Below are 10,231 nucleotides of genomic sequence, written 5' to 3' on the forward strand. Positions count from 1 at the left end.
GACAGTGTTAAACACTTTTTTCTCGAGGGGCGACAGTTACTCATGGTCATCAGTTATACATCGGGGACAGCAGCTGGGGTCAATCAGGTGGGGCGGGGACGCTTCGGGCATTCGCGCTTGAGTGCAAAGGGGTGGGGCAATCTGGGCATTGGGGGTCAATCTGGACATTGGGGACCAATCTGGGCATTGGCGCTTGTATCTCTAACGAACTAAAAAATAGGATGCCATTGACATATAGTTCCCCTATAAAAGGCCAGATTAGGGGACATTAGTCGTCTTACCTGTCCTTTCTTTCTTAGTCAATTCGAGTTCATTCATTTTGCAGAAAGGAGATGTAGTAATATGGCAAGTCACAATTGTTTTAGTTTCTGTCAATTTTGCTGAACACCTTTGCGTTCAAAAAAAGGGACCCAATTAGACTGGTGCCGACGGGGCACAATCTTACCATACAAAAAGGGAGAGGGAACAGGGGGAGCTCTCATGGAGAATGAGAGTCGTCCGCAACCTAAACGAGCCATTCGGTACACGTATGACATGTAGAGAGGTTGGGAGAGAGAGACAGGGAGATAGAGAGGGAGAGAGAGAGAGAGAGAGACGTGTACGGTAATAGGTCATTTAGTGCGTTCACAACACAGAACGGTAGGGGTCAGGTAACACGGAAACACAAACAGAGGGAAGACATAAATCCATACATTACATACACACAAACTCAGTCAAAGGAAGACAGTACATGTATTACATATAAAAAAAGATTCACGACAAAACATAAAACAGTTATTGGCCAAAAAGATCTTTCTGCATGCTGCGCATCTTTAGTATCCTATTTATCTACGTGCTGAGCTCTTTTTACCTTTCCTCCTTTTCCTCTCGTTTGCTATCTTTGCGAATGTTCTCGGTTGCTAATACTTACTTCTCGGTCAGTTGGTCAGGAATTAACCTGGTTGGGCTACTACTCACGGTGGGATCTTTGAGTCATTTTTCCTTTTCTCCCTTTGGCGGAAAGGCATTAATCGGGAGAACAGTCGGACAGCTTAGCTATATCTATAAGAGTGCGAGAAGGAGGTGGTACATTTTTGAACATCAACATCATTCCTACTTTTCCAGACGGGTAGTGCCTAGGTAAACCTTACCCCTGAACTTTCCTTGTCCTTTCCCTATCTAGTAAAACGTCATAGTTGCACTATCTGGCATGCTGGTTCGAGTCAAATTCTGTCATACAGTACTAACCCGTCAAGTTTCTATGTCAGTCCATCCTCCCAGTCGCTACGTTCTAAGGAGGAACAGTCATATCTAAGTCTACGCCTTTCAAAGCTCGTTAGCATAAGTACTATGCTCAGATCCCCTTTTTCCCCTTCTGTCAGTCGTTCGATCATCGCTCTTCCATACTTCCGCCGATGTTCCGGCGCGACCTGCAGAAGGGAGGAGAAAGAAGGGGGTGGGGGCAGCATTCAAAACACATCAACGCGCATAAATCCGAAAATGTTTTTACCTACCACATACTCGACCCATCTCCACGGTGTGCATTCTCTACCATCTCGGCGTTTAAGCCCAGAGGGACCAGTATTGTTAGATAGATAATCATTGATGGTCTGCGCATCTACATGAATCACTTGATCGTGGCCTTTTAGGTCATGTGCAAGGGTGGTGGTCAGGTGGCATTTCTTCGGTATCGCTTAAGGGCGTCTAAAACACTTTTCCGGCTGCCTGTGACACATAATGTAGCTGCTAAGTATCGGGCCTTTTTAACCTTCAACCTTAATCATGCTGCATGTATTTTACTTATATCGGTGACAGTAGCCATACATTTCGAAACTCATCAATTCAAACGCTACAATTATTTTTGCGTGTTCATGAAACCCTTTAATAAAAACGTTGGCGCACAAATACGGGCCTACAACCTAATGGGCCGGCTACGGAGCAGACTGGAACTGTGCATAAGAGGAACGAAGTCGGTGGCCATTTATTTCATAATATAGGGTGCAGCAGTGTAATAAAATCGTATCGAACTTTCTTAAGGGGCGAGTATAATGCGTGTCAAGAATTCAAGCTTTCAATAATATCATCTCATTGTCCAACTATTTACTCAATACCTAACGTATATCAATTCATTGTCCAAATGCTCAATCAGTGCCTATTTCATACCAATTCATTGCTTCCAACACATAATTAGTACCCACCCTAAATCAGTTCACTGTCCCAACACATAATCAATATCCATCTTATATCGCTTTCTTTTCCAAGCACATAATCAATATCCATCTTATCTACTTTCATTGTCCAAAAACTGCATACATATCTTGGAGCATCAAGGCTGAGCAATCAGGGTGCAACAAGGAGTTTGAAAGTTTCATTTTGTATCGGCGCCATTTTGGGCGAGGTCAGGCAGGTCCCAGTATAGTCAGAATGTCTCCACTGACTCGTGGTTGGACCAGAACCTCTTTTGGCAGTTCAAAAAGTTTTTCGCAATGGGGTAACAGACTAGCGATATGAACCATAAGTCAAAAGTGGGGAGGGAGGCAACAATCTTTCCTACCGGGTCATTCTGGTGTTCCACCGGAACTGAACAAATCTGTATCTTTGCAGGATTTTAGACATTTCCAAACTGAGGCTGGCGCCGGCAGGAGTGCGCCGACGTCTCGTGGCTCCATCGGAGGACGGGGGCGGGGGGGGGGGCGCCCGTGGAGGGGTCAGCCCCCCCGGCTCCTTTAGAATCTTCAAGGTCGAGGAGCACGGGAAGTGTGCCAGTCCCGGGCAAGAAAACCCGCTTTTTGATATGGACCCTCTTTAAGCAGGAGCGTTGGGGTGTCGCTGGAAGCCTCCACCTGGGGAGGTGGGGGAGGCTCGTTCGCGCCGCCTCCCCCTTCCAGCGACCCCGCGCTGTTCTTCGGCTCCAGCGCTTTGGTATGGCCGTGCCAGGCAATGAAGATGGGGGGGGGTCGGAGGCAGCAAGACATCCCCCCCTTTTCAGCCTACAAGGCGCCATTTTTCTTGGACTTTCCGTTGCGGCCAGACCAGGCGAGACTACCTGCAACTCTCAAGTGTTGCCGCTGAAGGGGCTACCTGCAACTCTCCAGTGTTATCGCGGAAGGGCGCTGTCTGCTTTTGGCTCCGGTTTTGCTGACGGCCGGAGCAGGCGATAGAGAAGGGGGGGGGGTCGGAGGCAGATGCAAGACATCCCCCCCCCCCCGTGGCCCGCAGGGCAGAAGGAAAGAAGGGAATGGGGAGACCATAACAACCTTCGAGCCGTCCGCCCCACAGTCTCCCCTTCCGATGGCGGCCAGCCGAGCCCTGCTCTGCACGCATCGAGGCCTCGCCTTCCGGATGGGCGTAACCGCGGACCTGTTGCACTTCGGGAGCTTCCGGAGTGGGGGTAGGTATCTATTGATTTGTATCTATTTCATGTTACTGTTATTTGGGCGTGGTGGGCAGTGAGGCAGACATGTTTGGAGTAGGAATAGGCAGCGGAGCCTAGCTACCTCGTGGCTGTCTTGGCGTCAAGCTTTCGCCATTTTATATTTCTTATTAAGAACTATTTCTAATGTTTCTTATTTTTAGTGAAGTCGAAAGCTCATCAGGGGGTTACTGACTTAGCCCGATTTCTTTTATTTTTCCTTCCTTTCCTTAGCGTGTTTCAAGCTAAAGTTTCTGTTAACAGGGTACGGTGATCACTTCATATTTTTATATGTCCTTTCATTAGGGGTACTCCTGGACGGACCAGATGAGTTACCTCCAATAAATGGTCCGGGTGGAACTAGATTATCAATCAGTGGGGGGGCATGTGTCCTTTCATTAAGGTACCTGGACGGACCGGATGATCACCTCCAATGAGTGTGGAGCACATGTCCCTTCGTTAGGGTATCCACCTGGACGGACTAGATGGTCTACCTCCAATAAATAGTCAATCAGTGGGGAGTGGGTAGGCCTGACGAATCATAAAGGGGCATAACCTACCCTTTACTACTTGCAAAGACTAGACAGAATATTTCTATTCCACGTTATTTGCAAACAGAAAATACCTCAAACGAACAATTCCTTGAACAATAAATGTCCAGTCAATCAATCAATCAGTGGGGAGAAAAACAGGCATGACGGATTACAATGGGGACAAAAGTCGGCATTACCTGCCCTTCGCTATCTGCAAAGGGAGACAGAATATTCCTATCCCTCTCTGTTTGTAGACAGGGAAGATCTCAAAGAGCAACAATCGATATAAATCGATATCAAACAATCAGTGGGGAGAAAGGTAGGCATGACGAATGATAAAGGGGCATTACCTACCCTTCTCTATCTGCAAAGAGAGACGAACGTTCCTATTCGCCGCTGTTTGCAAACAGAGAATGTCTCGTTCTCAAGAAGAGAACCAATATTTCAAGTAGCAACCAAAGCTAAATGAACAACAACAACAATATCAGTATTTAAATATCTGATTCCAATACAATCAATCAATCAATCAGATGGATAAAACCATCCTACCAATCAGGCGTAAAAACGCCCTACTTAATCTTACCCGGACCGGACCATGCGGACAGTTCTTCGTCTTCCCCCTCCAGCGCCCGATCGTTCTCTTACTCTATGCAGCATTCCTGTGGGATTCCAGTCAGGACAATAGGTCACTCGAGAGAGGTCCGTTCAGAATCGGTGAAGTTCATTCAATCGGCAGCCGGACGAGGGCCCTCTCAAGGCAGGTATACTCCAATCATTTAGATGTTCACCTCATCGTCTGGATCTCTCTTACTGGACCTTATGTCACTGATGGACCCCGCGTAGGGACGCCAATTGTTAAAAGTCAGCCCATATTACTATCGATGCCCGGGCGGCTGGCGCAAGACGCCTCTTAGTTCCCATCCTGAATAGTTACCAAATAAAGAGACGGGCGCTGGAAGCAGGGATACAAGAACAGGATTTATTACTCATGAAGAGAGCCTGTCATTTCGGACACGAAACACAGTGTCTTTCGGGAGGTGCTCTGACAACCTCTCTGAGGCTTGGCCTCTTATACCCTGGTTTATGACATATGACCTTTCTTTATTACAATCAAGACATTGTGAAGCAAGGAAAAAGACATCCCCGTAATCCTCGTGTCAATCCCACCCCACATATATCCACAATAGAGGCCCTCACCCTGCTGACATCAGGAGGGGGGTTATCGCACAGCTGAGTGTTCCGCCGATTCTTAGGATGTGTGCGCCTGATCGTATTCCAGGGGGTGGGGAGGTCAGGATCAATAGTGAGTCCTTTGAAGAGGAGTGACTCCATACAATAAGGGGCAGTAAACAGTATCTCCCGGCTTAGGCGATGGCCTCGGACCTGTGTGGACAGTCAATCGCGGAGGGAGGGTTTACCAACAGAGGGGTTATTCATGAAAGGAAAGGAGGTGTTGGTCAGGCGCGGCCGTGACTCCCAAGGACAGGGTCATGCGGACTTGTGCATGTGAGGGAGGGGGCAACCAGGGTGCGCGGAGGGAGAGGGTCATTTGAGAGTGGGGGGGGGGTGTTCAAATGCGCGCAGGAGGGAAGCCGGGGATTTCAATGAGCGGGCAAAGAGGCCATGGTGCCTAAAATGGCTGTCAGGTACATGTGGGCACGGGCCTTTACTGGCGGAGTGATGCGGTCAACTTCTCACGATATTCGTGGTGCGTACAGGGAGGGGAATGGGAAAAGACAAATGAACGCCGCTTATGTACATCAATTTTGTAAATTTCCACAGGAGTGGCCAAAATTCCGTGAGCGGAACAGTATATTTTGCCCTCTTAGCTGTTATGATGTACCAATATGTCTGAAGAAAGTGATTCCTTCATTTATGGTCCAAGAGAATCAATGTTGAGATCAAAAGATACATGTTGGCAGAGATTTGCAAACAATTTAATTTGGAGTTTTTACACTGAGGTTTCTATTTTTGCAACTTTATTTTTTTTCCTTTTCTTTAACCTCTTTTTTATTGCAGTGAATAAATATAGTACAGCAACAGCAGTTATTCTCGGTATATAACATGGTACAGTATAATATGTGAATAGGCAGGTCTCTTACATTTCTTATACGTTTACCAACCCCCTTCAGCACTTTACAGAGGCAGGATCTGCCACTCAACCACACTCATTCTAATCCCAATGGATTAAATCTGCCAACAGGTGCACATAGCATTCCCCTGCTTTCTTTCCCTGTCCCCAGATCTTTGTACCTTCTTGTGGGCACCCTCTGCTCTCATACACCACTCTTTCCGCCTGCAAGTACCCGCCAATGTCCGCCTTCCAGTCCCTTAACGTTGGGGCAGACTACGCGATCTATTTCCTAGCGATATTACGTTTGGCCACAATGAGGCCGAGTGTAGCCCAGAGCCTATCTACAGCGGACAAGACCAATAGATATCCTGACCGTCCAGTTTTTGAGCATTGTGTACTGTGGGGCTTTCATCTTTATTCTGAAAGTTTGTTTCTGCTTTTTGCTGCTAGGGATTTTGCAGGAACAAAGATATTTACAATGGTAATGTACCTGTTTTAATAGAATCAAAACCTTGTGGCATGTAAGTGAGGAGAAATATATTTTACATTGTTTATGAAGCATTGAATTGCTATTACAGTTAGAAAATTCATCCAGAGCAGTTGCTGTTACTTCATAAAATATATTGGGTACATTTCACAGTTGATTTTCCCTTATTCTTTTTAATGAGAACTTCAAATTTCTTCAGATCGACAAACCTTGCTAACATTATATGAACACAACTGGATAGTCAATTTATTGGCTACTATTTCTGCGTATATCATTGTATAGGTGTTTTTACCATACAAGAGCTATCAAGTTGCACAATTTCATGTTTGAGTTGATTATGAAGTCCTGATGAAGTCTGTAGGAGAGTAGGGTCTGCTTTCCTATGGTCATCCTACTTTTTGCTTTTTGCTTCACTGGTTGTCAACATTAATGTGGTTGTGGGCCTGCTAATCAGACCCACAGCCCAGCTGTTCTCTCTCTAAATTCATACCAAGTACTTTAGGTACATAACCATTTGGGAAATGGGTCACTCTTATGAGTCCCTGTACAGTGTACCATAGGTACCCAGGGCATAGGTGCACCCATGGCTTACCAGGGGCTGCAGCATATCTTATGCCACCCCTGGCTGGCCATCCAAACTGACACAACTGGCTGATCACTCAGCTGGGGCAAGGTTGTGTAATCACCCCTTGCTTAGATACAGTATTCCTATACCTACCATTATATATAGACACATATATACCTATAAGTCACTCCTATGGCAGGCCTTACAAATCCTGAAGGCAGAGTGCTTGGTTTTATGTGAGATGAGGCTCTAGCATGAGCTGAGCCTGTGTGCAGCTTTCAGAACCATGTCCTTATAGCTGTTCTATGATATAGCCATACCATATACTCTTAAGTGCATTATAATCCTCGCGGTTCTATGCTAAATGGTTTGGCTTTATCAAAACTTGTCGTGTAAGGTGTCATACGCTTTGGAATACTACCACCTCGCCAGTTCTGGCAACAGGGGTAGCATTCCAGCCTTCTAGAAGGAGTAGACATGTTGTTCCTGTTAATCCCGGTTAAAGTTAACCAGAGCCACAGCATCACAAAATGGATGCTGCTGCCACAGACACAAGTCTGACCTCCTGCTTCTGGGAGTCCTTCCAGCGAGGGAGGCTTGGACAATAGCTTTCCTGCCTTGGGAGGTGCTAGCACCACCCCAGACAGGCCATAGTGTATTGGAGCAGGGAGGGCTGAATGAAATGAGACACTGCCTGGAGCACACAAGGTGTCCCATGCATAGCCCGGTTCAAACCAGTTGCTGGGGCGCTCCAGCCTCAGCTCTGGCGCGAAAGTGGACAAAGGGAAAGGGGTGTAACCACCCCCTTCCCTGGTCCCACCCATAGGAGGGACCTAGCAGGTAATCCAGCCCCTCAGATTAGTATATAAGTAGGAGCTGAGTCAAGAGACTTTAGATTTTTCCTGAACTGAAACTTGTAACGAAACTCTGGACCTTCGACATTCTACTTCAACTAGAAGACTGAAGAATCTCCCTTGTGGTCAAGGAGTGACCACCCTGTACCTACAGGCACCATCCAGCAATCTGCGATTTACTTTGTCGATGCTCCCGCCAGAGCCCGAGCACAGAGTCCAACAAGAGCCAGACTTCCAGACTTCTTTGACCCCGATACACAGTCCCTGCAAAGCTGAGACACGTGGAGGCGACGAGAGACGTGGGACCGGCCATCTTAAAAAGCCTGCTCCTTGCTACTTGTGCAGCTTCTGAGGCACCCTTGAAGTTGTGCATTAGGGATTGAGAAGCCCCAGCCCCGAGCATCAACTGCACCGAAGATCAGCCCTCCACACTCCACGAGTTCTGCGCGGGGTCCTTCTGCTTTTTCCTGCTCGACGCGTCTGTCCGGTTACTTGCCCGTTGACTAGTGGCCTCTGTGACAACAAACCTTCAAATCTGAACTGCCTGCCTGGTTGCTCTAGGTAGGCCCCTGCTTCCCTGCAAAGGAGAGGCCCCATAGACCTTGCTGGTCTAACCCAAAGCCAATATTTGATTCCTGCGTGGGTTGCATTTGCCAAGGCCTGTTGACTCCAATCCGGAAACCGACACCTCTGACAGCGAGAACCTTAGTGGGACAGTCCGTATCCAGCTCCTGGTTGTCGTCGACACCTCCTGGTCCACGTGGCTGCAGAGTCAAACTTCACAACATCACCTGATTGCTTTGCAACATCGCCTGGTTCCTTCCTGGTTCCTTCCTGGTCACTGGCTAGTGACCCAGACTCTGTCCCTTCTGCTTTCAGGTGCTCTTCATCCTCGATCCGCCCTTGGATCCAACCGGACACTTCTCTCCTGGTCGCCTGCAGCATCTTTTTACAGGTCTCCATAGGAATCAGCGACGAAACCCGACACACTTTGACACCTATGCACCCGGCTCCTGCGGGTGAGGTAACGCGATTACTTCGGTGCTCCTGTGGGTATTGACTATCCTAGTGTCCTAGTTTTAAGTAGCTTCCTCCTAGTCCATCCGGAAGTGTCCTAAAAGAACTAGTTTTCAATTCTTTCGTTCCCATTATAACTCGATGGTAACTCACTTGTGTGAATAGACACTGCACACACATCCCGTGGGCCTCCTGCTCCCTAACTCTTGTTAGCTTAGCATAGCCCCAGCGATTTCCTAGGCCCTAGGCCTATCCTGTGTTTGTGACGTGGTTCTTATACCACTATTTTAGTATATGGTTATACATGCCCCTAGGGCTCTACTGTATATTGTGCAACTTACTGTATGATAATTAAGTATCTTGTTATGTGCTTTAGCCTCTGACCTCATAAAGAGATCATAGGGGTTGTGTTTATAATAAATACATATATATTTTATATATTACCTGTGTGGTGTCCTTTCATTTGATATTTAAGGGGGTTACATATGGTAAAACAGCTTGCTTCACATGCTCTCTGAAGTTTTAGCCTACGACTGCTTTCTCCATGCTACCTCTAGGATAGCTGATCTATAAGGTTGACTTTACAACCATCACCATAAGGGTTGTTTGGACTAGTGCAAGGTGCTCACTAGAGTAGTGAACATCATATACCAGGCCAACTTCTCACAAAGTCCCAAAATAAGGACGAATCGCGTTGGCTGGGACATTTGTATCAGACCTAGAGCCATATCATGGAGGAATTTCAAGATGAAAGAAGTTGAACATTTCCTGGGCTGGGACATTGATTTATTTAGACAAACTGATTGTGGAAGGATCCTGACTATCAGTATCTGATTCATGGATGAATTTGCGTTAAAATATGAGGAGATATGTTAATGTTGAAGTTAACCCCCCCATGTCTTAGATTTGTCAATGTTGTGTGACTTGAGGTTTGATGGCAGTGGGACCTCGGGGAGCTGCAATGTTTGTGAATCATTGATGAGGCATAGACCTGTGCGGTACAGAGGGGCCACTGCTGCCTTTAAGCTTCACTAACCGCTGTCTCCTACCATACACCATCCTTCTGAGTAAGTGCCCGCTGTTACCACAGACCACCTTCAGAGGAAGCCTCAACAGCCTGCCATCACTACCCCTCGAGTACCAAGGCATAAAGAGAAGGTTCCTGGGATTACATTGAGTTTGCAGTAACACCTGCTTCCTGAGATTGTAGGGACAAGCAGGGCTTTAAGGGGGATGAAAAAACTGAGGGGCGTGGCCAATGCAATTAAGGGCGTGGCTTAAAAACATGTAAGCTAAACATCTGTGCTTAG

This window comes from Lissotriton vulgaris, unplaced genomic scaffold (assembly GCF_964263255.1).
Source record: "Lissotriton vulgaris unplaced genomic scaffold, aLisVul1.2 SCAFFOLD_872, whole genome shotgun sequence".
NCBI classification, from domain to species: Eukaryota; Metazoa; Chordata; class Amphibia; order Caudata; family Salamandridae; genus Lissotriton; species Lissotriton vulgaris.